This window comes from Leptonotus elevatus, chromosome 8, assembly GCF_054856555.1.
Source record: "Leptonotus elevatus isolate MCC_2025b chromosome 8, RoL_Lele_1.0, whole genome shotgun sequence".
Lineage (NCBI taxonomy): Eukaryota > Metazoa > Chordata > Actinopteri > Syngnathiformes > Syngnathidae > Leptonotus > Leptonotus elevatus.
This window is the reverse complement of record NC_141246.1, coordinates 22,044,381-22,060,849: the sequence shown is the minus strand read 5'-3', so window position 1 is coordinate 22,060,849 and position 16,469 is coordinate 22,044,381.

Below are 16,469 nucleotides of genomic sequence, written 5' to 3'. Positions count from 1 at the left end.
AAGGCATTTTTAATGTGTTGAGTGGGGAACTGTGATCTATAGCAAGATATTTCAGGAAATTGAAAACGACATATGTAAATTTGAAATGAGGGATTGAGAAAATTTATTTCAATCTATAGCCTACTACATTTTTGCCTATATTTTTGGGAGAATCAGTTTCTGAATTGGTACAATGGGAATTTTATTAATATGTTATGATATGATATATTTTTATTTTCCCCGTGAGGAACTTTTTTGGACTTCGTCCAGCTGCAGCTATAGTATAAAATAAATAATAGAATAAAATGAGTAGTAACAAGTAAAAGACTAACTAAGAGTTTGATGGCTAAATTAGATTTTTTTTTATAGCACTGTGATTTATAAATCCCAGAAATATTTTGTGTGACTTTATCCTCAGCCCCACTAATCTATAAAAGAGGTGAGGTTGATTGGCAGTTTAAATAATTTTTGGGACTCTAGGAGAATTAGAGTAATATGGTTACCTCTATTTTTATGGTCCCAAAGTCATCATGTATTAGTGTCTTAAGTTGTATTTGTTTATGTTTAGTTTTATAGTGTTTTGTAGCTCTTTTGTTTATCTCATAGCCTGATTTAGAGGGTTGAGTTATTTATGACGTCTTTTGAGTCATGGGGTCTCTATTTTGTCCTCCCTTTATCTTGACGTGTTTGAAAAAATCAGTGGATCTTTGTCAAATGAGGGAGTTTATGTTTAAGAATTTAACCAATGTAGACGAGTTAGAAAATTAAAATCAAACTTAAAAACGAAATTAAAAAGGTTGTGGGGTATCGGCCTACACTCCAATTGACAGGATGAGTTTGAAAATGATAATTCACAGTTTGAATATGAAGAAATCTATCAGAGGAAATCGATCGCAAAGTAAGTCTGAAGCAAGCAAGGACAATAATGCATATTCGCCGAATGAAGGTAATTATATTATATTATATCTTTTATCTCAGAATCATATTTGAAAAATGTAATGTTTGGAGCCCAGTGTTTGCAAAAGAGTATAGATAATATGAATATATGTGAGTTTTTCCCAGCATGCCAGGATTCGGCCGGTCATGGGATTCTGGGAAGAGAATAAGAGATATGAAACACACAGTTATGCAAATTTAGAACAAATTTAGTCATGGTAAAAAATTACCTATTATTGAACAAAACCTATTTGAAAGATAAATATTTACAAGCTCTGTCTTATATTAATGAATGAGTGAATGTCATTCAACTCAATCAAGGGCTGGGCTCTATTTTAATGCCACAAAAATAGATATTTTCCTGTTCCAACAGCACAGGACCTATGGATCTTAATCAAATAACATTTATTAATCCCAACTAACAAAAACTATCAGGGTTTTTTCCTCCAAATAAAATTTATGTGAGTTTATGAGAAACTAAAAATGAAAAGTTTCTGCACTCAGGAGAACGGCCCCAGGGGGTTGGTGAGGAAATCTTGTGCAGTTCTCTGCACAGAGAAAATTCCACATCTGGTCTACAAGGCTTCCGGAGACGTGCCAGGCTCGGCTATCTCATCAACTGATGCTCTCAGGTTGAAAGGAGAGACGAAATTCCACAACTGGAGCATCAATCTTATCACCTCCGACCTGGAGCCACGTCAGCTGAATCCGTGCCCGGTTCCGGAGCTGCCGTTTGAGGACATCAGTCAACGGATCAAGAGCAAGTGCCTTTTCTTGGGCAATCATTTCTTTGATCAGTCACATTTTGGGCAGAATAATCCCAGGTGACAAATCGAAGAATTTGGGTAGTCTACCCCAAATTCTTAAAGAAGAGACGAACTATTGCGACACTCTTTTCATTAAAAAAAAAAAAAAAAAGACCTTCAAAGAACTTCATCACAAGATGGCTTCAAAGAACACATATTCGTCTGCCGATACATTGCGACACTTTTTAATGAACAACATTTTATGTTAAGCCTCACATATGCTATGCTTATTTCACTAAAAATCTTTTAAATGTATCAAATTGTTTTTTAATGTCATGATTGCTAAATTACCTCCTCTTCTGCTAAAGGGATGTTTTAAGGATAATTATTTTTACCACACAACCATTGAAAAAAAAATGTTTTAATGTGTTGAGCTCTTATGAGCTCAAATGAGGGATTGTTAAGTTATTAACATTGTTTTTTAGTTTTAAATTATATTTTAGCCCTTTATAATTATGTTAACTCAGTATGGCTGTATGAATAGACCTATATTCTTATCTGTGTTACTTTCATGAGAAAGAGCAACGGGTCTGTCTATTAATTCGTAATCTAAAGGGAGGTTCCGGGGATTTTGCTGTGTCACCAAGGGAGTCAGGCTTATTATTATTGTATTCTTTTAATCTGATTTATATCCATGGGAACGGATTCTCTTGTATTCAGTTGTAACCAGGTGTGTTGTGGGCTGACCTTTTTCTGAACCCTTTTTGTGAATAAATAACGATGTGAGCTGGAGAGAGAGCCACATTTTGAACAGAGACATCGCTTGGATGGTCTGTCTTATGTGGACCAGAAGCTTCTGGTAATTAAAACCTTTGCAAAGGAACTCCTTCAACAGAATCTCACCATTCAGTTAATTGAACACGCAAAGAGTACAATACTTAATATTGTCTACTCTAACACCACACATCAAATCCATGTTTCCAAGGTTCTTCAGACTGCTTGAGAACAAACTTTATGTCAAGGCAGAGAAAAGGGTTTTTCATGCCAAAACCATCTCCTTCCTGGGCTTTGTCATAGCCCCTGGGAAGGTACAGATGGACCAGGCTAAAAGTAGCGCCGTGAGGGAGTGGCCCACACCTGTTAGCCGCAATTCCTTGGGTTTGCTAACTTTTACAGACGCTTCATCAGAGGGTTCAGCACAATAGCTGCCCCTCTGCATGCCCTCAACTCTCCTCTGGTGAGGTTCAGCTGGTCCCCAGAGGCGAAAGCTGCATTTCAATCACTCAAACAACGCTTTGTCACAGCACCAATCCTCACAATGCTAGAGCCACAGCGGCAATTTGTTGTGGAAGTGGACGCGTCCAATGAGGGGATCGGAGCTGTCCTGTCTCAGCGTGCAGAGAAGGATGGAAAGATGCATCCCTGTGCCTTCTTGTCACGACTACTATCCAAGGCAGAGCGTAACTATGTTGGGGACAGAGCTTCTGGCTGTCAAAATTGCTTTGGAAGAATGGAGGCACTGGCTTGAGGGGGCGAAGCGTCCGTTTGTAGTCTGGACCGATCACAAGAACCTGGAATGCGTACGCAAAGCCAAGAGACTTAACCCACGCCAGGCCAGGTGGACGCTGTTCTTTAACCGTTTTTCCTTCTCTCTCACTTGCAGGCCGGGGTCTCGTAACGTCTAGCACGACCCCAAGCCTGCAGCTAAGGAACCAGAGACCATCCTTTCGCCGAACTGTGTGGTTGGAGCTGTGACATGGCAAATCGAGAAGGACGTTAAACAAGCCAACGGTGAGGCAACGCCACCAAATGGATGCCCGCCTAATAGACTATTTGTCCCAGTGCAGCTGCGCCCACAGGTGATCCATTTGGCCCACACCTCACTTCTTTCCTGTCTTCCAGGAGTCCGACGGACAATGTACGCCATCTCCCGGCGATTCTGGTGGCCTTCCATGGAGCCGGAGGTCTGAGAGTACATCGAGGCCTGCTCGGTATGTGCCCGAAATAAGTCATCCACCAGATCAGGCCTGCTGCAGCCCCTTCCCATTCCTTCCAGACCATGGGCAGAAATATCCCTGGACTTTGTCACAGGACTCCCCATCTCCCGAGGTAAAACCACAGTTCTCATTGTAGTCGACAGATTGTCTAAAATGGTCAGATTCATAGCATTGCCTAAGCTTCCCTCAGCCAAGGAAACGGCTGAGGTCATGATTAACCACGTCTTTCGAGTTCATGGGTTCCCTAGAGACATTGTGTCGGACCGGGGGCCCCAGTTTGTGTCTCGCTTCTGGAGGGAGTTTTGCCGCTTAATCAGAGCCAAAGCCAGCCTAACCTCAGGTTACCACCCTGAGGTTAACGGCCAGTCAGAGTGCCTCAACTAACAGTTAGAAACCGGTCTCCGGTGCCTAGTCTCCCAGAATCCTTCAACGTGGAGCAAACACCTGGTCTGGGTTGAGCTTGCCCATAACTTGCTGCCTACTTCTGCCACAGGACTCACCCCATTCGAATGTGTTTTTGGCTACGATCACCCCTTCTTTGCTAACCTGGAGTCTGAGGCCTCTGTTCCTTCTGCCCATTCCTTGGTCCGCCACTGCCATCGTATCTGGGCAGGTACTGGAGCGCCAGAGGGACAGAGTCAAGCGAGCAGCTGATCAAAAGAGGAGACCTGCTCCAGCATACCAGCCGGGGCATAAAGTGTGGCTGTCCTCCAAGAACCTCCATTTGAAGGTGCCATGCCAAAAGTTGGCACCACGGTTTGTGGGTCCGTACCCCATCTCCAAGGTGATCAACCGGCCGCTGTCCGTCTTCGCCTGTCTCGATCCCTTCGTGTTCATCCAACGTTCCACGTTAGCCAAGTCAAGCCAGTCAAGGAGAGTCCCCTGGTTCCGGCTCCCTCGCCCCCGCCGCCTCCTGTGATTGTGGATGGGGGCCCCGTCTACAAAGTGAAGCGACTGCTGGCCGTCCGCAATCGGGGCCGGGGCAGGCAGTTCTTGGTGGACTGGGAGGGGTATGGGCCCGAGGAGAGACAGTGGGTTCCTTCCCGCTTCATTATGGATGACTCTCTAATTGAGGACTTCTATAGGGATCATCCTGACCACACTGGGCCGTCTGGAGTCGGCCCTAGAGGGAGGGGTACTCCTTTTGTTTCAGGTCACTTGCCCTTCCTCATGTGGTGTCAGTGTCAACCCTGATTCCTGATTGTGTCCACCTGTTTCCCATTACCCTGATGTGCTAAATGGTCTGCGTCTCCCCTGTCTTGTGCTAAATGGTCTGCGTCTCCCCTGTCTTGTGCTTAAGTGTTTTCGTCAGAGCCAGTCAGTCCTCAGCCTTGTTGTCCTGTCTCTTGTGTGAACTTTGGTTTGTAACTTTGTATAGTTTTAGTTAAGGAGTGATATTGTTTTGTTTGTAGTTTAGACATCCTCCCTTTTGGAGCGCCTTTAGTTTAACCTTTAATAGCCTGTTTTTTTCCCTCTAAACGAGAAGTTTTTTTTGTTTAATAAATATGTGCCTTGGCCTCAAACTCCTAAATCTGTCGTGTCAAAACCCACTGAAAAAGAACATGGGTCGCTCCTTGCTTTAACACTGTCTATCAAAATTTTAAAACTAATAATTAGATCACCCAGAGCCGTAATTTTAACGGCTTGAGCTTGATAAGTTATTAACATTGTTTTTCAGTTTTAATTTATATTTTAGCCGTTTTGGATTTAGTTATAGCAGTATGGCTTAATGAATAGAATTGTATTATCTGTCTCACTCTCAGAAGAAGGGCAACGGGTTTGTACATTCATTCGCTATCTCTAAAAAGGAGGGCCGGTCTCTGCCGGTCGGAAGGGAGTCAGGCTTATTATTATTGTTTTTCTTCTAATCTGATTTATACCCATGGGAACAGATTCTCTTGTATTCACTGAGTTGTAACCAAGTGTACTGTGGGCTGATGGGCGGAGATTTCTATTCTCCCACTTTTGAATAAGTATTGATGCCCCACGTTGGACGAGACACAACAATCTGACCAGAACACGGCTTCAGTGTCGTCAGCCTTTTGTCAATCAGAAGCTTCTGATAATTATTTACCTTTGCAAAGGGACTTCTTCACCAGGATCTCACCATTCAGTTAATTGAACACGCAAAGAGTACAATACTTAATATTGTCTACTCTAACAAGCTCTAGTAATGTCATTGCTTAAAATTATTTTTATTACACATAAATCCAAGCCGTTTGAGTAGCTACTAAAGCTATTTTGTTTATTACATTTTTTTATGTATTGTAGCCCCTCTCCCGGGACTACTGGAGTCCACACAGTACCCCCCTACGAGTCAGACAGGAAAGGTTGAGGCATTGGATCTTTCATAAGTCAGTTTGTTCATAACTTGTTCATTTTCCTTTTTAAATTTAAATTTTAATGTTATGTTATTGGATAATTTACATTTACATCACATGATATAATTAATAGAGAGTACGACTAGATAAGTTATTGTGTTTCTTACTCTTTTTGAACATGTCAATTATGACATTATTAGTGAATTTTCTTTCTTCAATTTTTTATTTTAACTTCAACTTATATTTTGTAATGTGTTAATATGTTCAATAAACCAACGAACAACAACTCTCTGGCCTGTGGTCTCCTCTTCGGCAACAGTATTTGATGATCTCTGCCTTGTCAATACTTTGAAGTAGATGTAATACCTTTACTGTTTTTTTATTTTAATTTTTAATGTTAACCCATGGTGACATTTCTCTTAATACCTTGCTGAAAAGTGTTTGCTATGGAAATCCGATAGCGTCAGCGGTGAAAGAATGACTCAGTATTTTCATGTTTTTTATTACAATAAAATGGCAGCATATGAATAATATACATACAGGCACATAAAGTCAAAACACCAGAAAGGCAGAAACATTAGATAATTTTGTAAACAGAGTAACAAGTTTAAGCTTCAAAATACAGCTCTAGTTACTCTACTGTTAACAAACTGTGCCCTTGTGTGGTCGACAACTACAGAGTTATCCCTGCGAATGGTAACAAGTTACAACAAACTGTACCCGGTGGTCAGCATAAGAAAAAAAACTAACAGGCGGAGTTACAACCTGTCTATCTGGACACATAGCAGTGATCGCTAGGTGTACTGTTGTCTCCCCTCTTCTTTGATGCCTTGACAAATGCACGCAACCACACTTATTAAAAAAATGACAAAAAAATACTCAAACTCTCACAACCGATCGAGGTTCTCTGAAAGAAAATAAACGAGACGGCTACTACCGGAAAAGTTGGTACAATATGAGATTTTCCTGGAAATATGTCACAGCCATTGTCAATTTCGCCCTTATACTATAGATTATAACCATTCATACATTTTACTGCAATACACCACTGATAATTCCTTTTCTTGCATTCAATTAGACAGTGTGGATAAACATTAATCATGCAAATAGGTGATATCAGATACCCTGATAAAAAAAAGTTGAAGTATCAAAATAATGACATAGCCTGCACAGCGCCATCTTGGCCAGTTGTTACGTAATCACTGTGACTTAGTGCATGCTGTAATGGACAGAATGCCCACATGTTTGTTGGTCCTACCTAAAATTAGGGTGATGTGACGTGAAGCGTGGTTAAAATAAAATGGACTGGCGGACTGACAATTACAGTTTGGTTTGGCTTGAAAAAATGACGACCTGACGATGACGGAAGGGTGCCCAGGGCGCTGGTCAATATGCAACATCAGCTACTGAACACTGTATGAATTTGATTTTTTTTCCCTTCATTGTGAGTCATGCAGGTCCTGACTTTATATTGTTCCAATGCTCCTGTGGAATTTTCTAATCTAATACCAAATATATGAAGAACCATTGTGGGATTTTTTCCAGACGTGCTGCTTCCAAGCAAGTGGACAGGGAAGTGGGCAGTTCAAAATCACATGACGCTGCAGATCAAAAGAAGCATCAGAAGGCAGTAGATTGTTGAAAACACTCCTTGAAAGAAGGATGAATATGGAAAATAAGAGCGATTAAAAAAAATAGTGAAAGGAGAAAGTTGGGTGGCAAAAAAGAATTATTTTTTTTAATAATGAATTACTGGAAGCAATCCAACAAAAACTCATAACCTGAATGGCTAATGTTCAGGCTTTACAGTTTCATAGATTATGTAAAAATAAAAGCAACATTCTGTATTTTTACTTTACAAAACAACCAAGTAAACACAGAAACTCTATGTTATGATTGGTGTCCTGTCTTGCTTGTTAGGTTTTGTTTGCACCTGTACTCGTCATCCTGTTCCCTTGTGTCATCCAATCATCTCCCCCAGCCACTTGTGTATTGTCCAGGTGTCTCTCGTTGTCTCGTCAGTTGGCTTGTATTTAGTTTCCTGGTTTCGTTCAGTCTTGGTTGGATCATTGTCGCTGTCGCCACTCTTGTGTTTTGTTGTTACTTTGTTTTTTGGGCTTTCCAGAACTTTGTTGATTTTGTTTATTTAGAGTTTTAAATCGTGTTCAGTATAACATGCATCCCTGCTGTGGTTCTCCTGCCTCCCTGTATTTGGGTCCTCCCAACCCACTGTGACACTCTAAAAACGTCGTCGTCATCCTCTGCCAGGCCATTCGTTAGCCATGTTAATTTATAAAAAATACAAACCTGTAGTCCTTTTCTGTATCAACATTTTTTTTAAATACACTTGCGTATCTGTTTATAATTTGACTTACTGCATATCCTTACAAAGTTATACTTCAATACTTACAAAAGCCAAAATTTTAGACCTTTGCACAGTGAAACATTCAGATGGGATACCTAGTCGACCACTGTGCCACCTATTGTTAACATCAATATTATTTTTAATGTTATGTGAACACATCCATTTTTGCAGAGAGCAGTTTTCAGTGCTTACACTGAACACAATGGCACTTTGTGGTCCATTCACTAATGCATGGTGTTGTCCTCCAAAATGCTCTTACTTTGTATAGCAACCTAAGTAACCCCACTTTGACCAAATGGCGTGATGTGTGCTCCTTATGCAATGTGAACACTCTGTCTGAGCGAGCAAACAAACATTTTATCTAGCAAATAAGGTTGTGAATAGCAGACTGTAAGATTGAAAAGGTCAGCAGGTCTTGTATTAATGAGTAGCGCCCCCTGCAAGGGAGCTTGGTGCTCCCAGTGCTACAGCCCCAGCACTGCCAAAATGTATCAACAAAACAGTGTGAGCATGCTTCACTCTTTACTCTCCAATAGTGTACCTGGAAAAAATGTGATAATGACTTTGAGAGGAAGTAAAAGATTAACCATCCCATTACATTAACATGCTCCTCATGAGATGCTGTACAATGTCAGAGCATGCAAACAGCTCCTCCCTTGCTTGTTTGGAGAGTTTGTTTGAAAGTGAAAATGATGATGATGGCGCACTTGGCAATTAGCCCTGTGGCTAACATCAAAGGAGAGGAAAAACAGCTGCTAATTTTCTCCTTTGACCTTTGGCTCCCACTGGTATTTCATATAAACACTGATTTACAGCTAACTGTAGGGACTATAGTATGAGAAAGAGGGAAAGGAGAGATGTATAGGTGGTACTCCTTTCTTTAACAATTTATGTCCTGTATACTCATACTTCATTGTGACCTTTTTCCACCCACTTAGTAGTTTTTAAGCATTTACCATCAACATTTTTTTTCATGTCTGTATGCATATGTTGGTTGTTTATTGTATGTTAATATTCCGAGCAACAATGACATATATATTGTCAATACATACTGTACAAGCATTACAATAAGATAAACAATATGACAAACAGCCTAATATGTTTCCAATTTCCTGTAGTGCCAAACAGAAATCAACATTTTGCTGCTGCTCATTCACTGTAAAATTGTGAATACGAATCACTGTTTACGTCTACTTCCATTTAGTCCCACAGAGAACCCTTTACTGAAAGCATTCAGCAAATTGTATTTATGAGTGGCTCCCCTAGAAAGAGGATCTCAAGAGTAAATTTGTCTGCACAATCCATTCCCTGCCCTGCACCCTGCATTACTTATTTGGTTGTTACTAACATAACTCTGAGATTTGTTTTTCAAAAATAACTTCCAGTTTAATACATTTTGTAGAAACTTTTTTTTTTATGTACACCTAGCGTTCCTAAAGAAACAACATGCGATCGGGAGAGTCACCCTCCCCCACGGCGTGCTCTGGTCTTTCACCAGACACATTCAAGAGTTTTGATCTACCGATTGCATGTTGTTTCTTTAGGAACGCTAGGTGTACATAAAAAAAAAAGTTTCTACAAAATGTATTAAACTGGAAGTTATTTTTGAAAAACAAATCTCAGAGTTATGTTAGTAACAACCAGCTACAGAGGCTTACCTTGCTTTCTTTATACGTGTTTCACATTGCTCGGCAGAGAGCCAGCTGCCATTCTACGTCACTACGCGCTGAATCCGTAACGACGTAAATAACAATAGCGGTGTACATCCAAATAAAGTTTCTACAAAATGTAATAAACTGGAAATGATTTTTGAAAAACAAATCTCATAGTTATGTTAGTAACAACCATCCATCCATCTTCACAACCGCTTGTCTTCACAAGGGTCACGGGGCGCGCTGGAGCCTATCCCAGTAGGCGGGGTACACCCTGAACTGGTTGCCAGCCAATCGCAGGGCACACAGAGACGAACAACCACCCACACTCACAATCACACCTATGGATAATTTGGAGCATTCAATTAACCTGCCATGTATGTCTCCGGAGTACCCGGAGAAAACCCACGCAAGCACGGGGAGAACATGCAAACTCCACCCAGGAAGGCCGAACCCCAGACTCTATCTCACATCCTCTGCACTGGGAGGCGGACGTGCTAACCAGTCAGCCACCGTGCTGCCCTAGTAAAAACAAAATAAATAATATAGAGCAAACTTTTCATGACAGTCGGGGTTCCTTTTAACTAAGTCCCCACTTTAAAAAGAAAAAAAAAGAAGCCCCAATTCATGAAGCGCAATGCCTTATGTTCTTGTGAGACACATTCAGCACAGCAATGTCATCTACCTTTTAAACATTCCTCCACCTGCTCCCTGCATTCACTGCAGATCACAATGTCGTCCGGAAACATCATGGCAGAAGTCCACTACTTTTGCAGGCCAAAAATATGTCTTGTTAAGCAAAAAGGTTAACAGAATACGTTCTGATTTAGTAGGTTCAACAGTAATGGTGGCCTGAGAGTCCGGGCCCAGAATGCCGCTGTGTCGGGCCATCACCTGCATATAGATACCGGCCCGACCAGGCATGTGCTTGACGAATCGGAGTTAGACTCAAGTTGTTAGCTTTGACTCGTCCGGCCACCACAATGGTGGAAAGAAACAAAGGTAGCAACACAAAGTGAAGCTCTGATGCCAGATTATTTTCAAAAATGTGCGGAAAACAACTGTGTGCTAACAAGAAGTTTATTCATTATATAAGTTGTACGATAACGCACACCAACACCATGACAGTTTACGGCGCTGTGTCGTTGCTGTCAACTTATTTGAATACAGCATACAACCGGCCTGTGTAAATGACCAAAAATGGCTTCACATGAAAATTGTTAGTGGCGCTAAAAGGTTTGGCAGCCGCTTCTGTCATTTTTCTGCTCTCAGGCTTGTGTTTGTTTCAGTCCAGCTTGATTGACGGTGGGCAGATCCACCAGCAACGCACCTGCTGCTTGTATGTAATCAAGCTGCTTTAAAAGGCAGCTGAACCTGCTAGTTATGTTGTCAGACAATTTGCTTGCTCACCACCGTGTTTCAGTTGTTAATCTTTAGTCTTTGATCCGGGTCCACATTACCTCGCTTTGTTTTTGACCTTATCTTGTTTTTCTCAGATTACGTAAGTATTTTTGTAGTTCCTTGCTCTTTGTTGCGAGCGCTTAAAAAAACCCTCAAAAAATAAAAATAAATGTGGAAATAAATATCTAAATAGATTTAAATATCAATCATTAAATAAAAAGGCTCTCCTCTCATATTTATTTATTTCATGCTGCAGACGCTGTCAGCATGAAATGCGTCATGAAATGTTATTCAAATAAGGGGGCGGTCCTAAGTGTGTCTTGGGTTGGACTCCACTGTTGCAAACTGCCTTTCGATGGTGGAGTGAGTACGTCGGCGAACAAGGAAGTCTCGCCGGCTTGCATGGAGAACTCCAGCAATGGACAACTATCTTGACCACTGTCACCACAACTTGAGTTGCTCGACAACTTCACACAAGTTCCATGTAAACAACAAAGTCCATTGTTTCTTTCGTGTGTGTGTGAATTGTGGAACGGGCAGAGTCTGACATAGACTGACATGTCGATCAATCAACAGGCAAATAGTTCAACCCAAGACATAATTCTGCTCTCAGTTCTTTTGTGTCGTGTTTTTCCAGTGTAGTGAATGAGGGGGCGTTCCCTCTAGCGCCTCACCTGTGGCGCATCATAATCAAGGAACTTAAAAAGGATTGCAGGAACAACACACCTTGGTGGATTATTCCATGCTTGCACAAAATTCTAATTGTATTCTAGACCTTTTCTTGTTCCACAGCCAATAACTATTCTCCAGTCTAGTTCTGCGTGCAAGTTTTTTCCCACATCGCTTTTGGTTCTACTTTTATATTTTTTTATTTGTTATTTAGTGCTCATGTTCCTTGCATTTCATAGTAAGCGTTTTCGGTTCTATTTAGGTTTTAGTTGCCTTTTGCAAGCTCTTTTTTCCCCCCCCTGGCTTTCTGCGCCAGCGCTTCGTGTTGTGATTCTCGGCGTATTAGTGTGAATAAATTTGTATATTTCATTTTATCCTGGTCTGCGTTTTTGTGCCCTGCGATTGGCTGGCAACCAGTTCAGGGTGTCCCCTGCCCACTGCCCGAAGCCAGCGGGGATAGACTCCAGCGCGCCCGCGACCCTTGTGAGGACAAGCGGTTAAGAAAATGGATGGATGGAGGGGGGGCATTTTTGGTCCTCCAGAAGCTGTTTGTGTGCTTAATGCTTGTTGTAATAAATAAGGTGAGGTAACCAACCACCATCTGCTGTCAACGTACTTGAGAGACATTACAGAAGTGGGCGTCCATCAATGTTTCCGCCATTCATCAGTCAGCGACCCAGTTACTGATGATTACATTGATAAACAAAAACCCACTTCTAGCAATTATGAGTCCATACAAGTTTTTCATCAATCGTTAATTGTCAACAAAATTTGCATCCGTCATTGACAGCTTGATGGACCAGCCGTCAATATTGACGGAATGCCCACCTCTGGTTCTCGCCATCCCACCTACACATCCTGTGGTAGAAACACAAACCTGATCAAGATTTATAGAGCTACTGTATACTATAAAGTTTAACAGCACTATTTGCCACTTTTTGGCAACCTTACTTAGTGGTGCTAACTGATCTGATATTGTACTGTAAGGTACTATTGTACATGTATTGAATACATGTGAAGGCAGATGGAATATGCATGGTTCATCATGAATAACACGCAATAACCAACAACTATGGAGGCCAATAATCAAACAAGACCTCCAGTGCACAAATCAGCACCTGAAGAACGATTTATATTTTTATCTTGGTATGATTTGTTACAAGAACTGTAGCTGTGTCATGTTCACTGAACAACACTGAAACTAAATTGAATCCTTCCTGTCATGCTTACACGGTGCACGGCTCACTCTGGATTTCATTCAGCAAAGGTCATTATTAGGCTGATTACAATGGCAATATTTATTAAAAAATGCAAACGACTGATCAACATGAGAATATGTGCATGTGGGCTTCAATGTGATCACATTGTGCATGCGTGTGTGTATGTATGAATCAATCACTGGAGTGTGGGTGACTGACGATGTTGAGCTGTTTGTCTTTCTCATAAAAGGAAACCGGATCAAAGGGCTGGTCCACCAGCTGGACCTTCAATCACTTGGGGACACTGACTTTGGAGCAAGGGCAGCTGGGCCTGTGTGTGAGCATGTGTATAACGTGTATGTACTGTATTGTATGTTGAACAACTGTTTATCAGGGGGTCTACAAATGTTCTTCTTTGACAACATAATCAGAACTTTTGCAGCAAACAGTAGACAATATCGATTACACATCACAGAAGTTTTTGCAACAGAAGTTAGAAGGGTTGAGGGATATTTACTTTAGATTAGACATTTATTACGCTTTTATGAAATTAAGTGTTTCTTAAGTAATGTTCTAAACAGGCCTTAAAGGGAGAGTTACTTTGCAGTGTTAAAAACTGCTATATGTAGCCTCAATTCACAAATCCTTCTCTCCTTGACTTTCTGACCAAAGTCCCACCCCACACTAACTCCCACGCACTTTTGAGAACCCTGCCGAAGGTGTAGAGCTAGCTCACTGTTCCACGGTAAGGACAAAAACCACACTGCTCCTCATGAATCCAAGATCCGGCTTCCCGACGGACCCTCCTCTTCAGCACCTCTGAATAGACCTTACCAGGGAGGCTGAGGAGTATGATTCCTCTATTGTTGGAACACATCCTCCGGTCCCCATTCTTAAAAAGGGGGACCACCACCCTGGTCTGCCAATCAAGAGCTATTGTCCCCGAAGTCCATGTGATGTTGTAGAGGCATGTCAACCACAACAGCCCCACAACATTCCGAGCCTTTAGAAACTACGGGCGTATCTCATGCACTCCCGGGGCCTTGCCACAGAGGAGCTTTCCAACCACCTCACTTCAACCAACCACTTCAAACCATGAGATAGGAGAGCCCACCTTAGAGTCCCCAGACTCAGCTTCCTCAAAGGAAGACGTGTCGGTGGAATTGAAAAGGTTTTCGAAGCCTGCTCGGAACAGACTGCTTGCTTTCCTGTCTAGCTGGCCTCCCTTCTCCTCCTAAAAAAACCCTAACCAGGCAGCATAAGGAATGAATGAATCTTACTGCACACACTCTCACAGACCACTATCTTGTTAGACTTGTGTATGTTAAAAGCTTCAAATATATAGAAACCCAAAAGACAAATTGTTTTCCAGACTGTTTCATTCATCTCGCCTAACTACTGAAAATTCCACAAAAAAAAAAAAAGTATATATATATTTGTGTGTATATATATATGTGTGTATATATAGATTATATATGTATATTTGTGTGTGTATATATATATATATATATATATATATATATATATATATATATATGTATGTGTATATGTATATGTATGTATGTATATATATATATAAGAAACTGAAGTGGCCTTCATTGTTTCAATTGGGTATGTATTGTCTTATTACATTTTCATATCTGTTGTGTTTTTTGGGGTTTTATTTCTATTTTATAAATAGTGTTTTATATAATGAACACTGTTTAATATTAAAGTAGCACTAAGGAACTTTTCAACCATAATCAAACATTTTCATAACTTTGCTGATGAAACAACTTAAAACTAGTTGAATAATACCTTTGCCATGGCCTGAGGGGGTCTGTATCATTTTTCCTGGCACTGAGCACTTTTGAGGATGGTAGGAACACTGCCACACAAAAAAAACGACAAATGTGCTGACAGCTTTATGGCATACGTCACTCACCCCTTTACCCATTTGTTAAAAAGTCAGAAGTCAATTTGAATCTCGCCGCACAATTACTGCTTTCCTGGCAGAAGCTGCAAAGCAACTTTTTTTTTGTCTGAGGAGACAAAAATGGAAGCTACCCGGGTAAAAGGACAGTCAAGGATCAACACTGGCACAATTTCACTTGCTGGCGTGAGTTAAAAAACAACGCAATGCGCTTGTCCTCATGCGAAATGTGGTCTCCCTTCAGGCATAACATTACCACTTTTGTCCATATGGTGCCGTCATAATCAAAATAAACTGAAAGTTCCTTAGTGTTGCTTTAAAGGAAAAACATTTTAAAGGCTAGAATGGCACCGAAGCTAAAATAAATGACCCAATTATTGTTAGTAATATCATGCTAAGATAGGACTGTAATCAATATCCATGTCAACATTTTTTTTTTCTTTCTAAGGATAGGATGAAAAGGATGAAAAGGATGAATTGAACTTGCCCGCAGCCAACAACCCAACCTTCGCAGCTGCAAACGCAAACTAATCCCTGAATAGCATAGTTACTCAGAAACAGAGATGTATGTTGGTGAAAGGAGTCAACTTGTGGAATAATTTTGATTGTGAATTGAAACTGTGTAACTCAATAAAAAATTTCAATTACATTTATAAATGCAAGGTTATTAATCATCATGAAATGGCAATGTGTAGTTTATAGTTATTGCAAAAATATGGGCAAAATATATTTTTCCATATATGTATGTCAGTAATACTATATTTTACAGATTGAAATATATATTTTTTCCTGATGAAAGAAGGGACTCTTTTTTTGGTAGGTTCCATGTTTTTATAGCAATAGATCACAATGTTCTGTGGCTTTGCAAAATCAGTCAAAATCCAGTAAAACAGCCGGGAGTGAAGGGGGTTGCTTCAGTGAAAATGACTGGGAGTGAATGAGTTAAAATGTATTACAACAGACAAAGGACATTCTTTAGATTCTTTACTTTTAGCTGTAGTGGTATACATAGACCACATAGTTTTCAGCTGACATAAAAAACAACTTCCTCAACAATAAAAATAACACACACAAAAAAAAAACTTGACCATCGCTGCATTCTGTCAGTTTTCAAAACAATAGTAGTTGCGTGCTGACAAAAGGAAAAGAACTGAGATGATTTGAGGGGTTCAAAATTCTTGGCATTCCTTCGCCATAATATATGCAGTATATTCCCATTTCCTTTCAAATCTCCTTTCCAAGGTTGTAGGTCAAGTGTTATCACATATGCCCGTTCTACTAACTGTATGTGT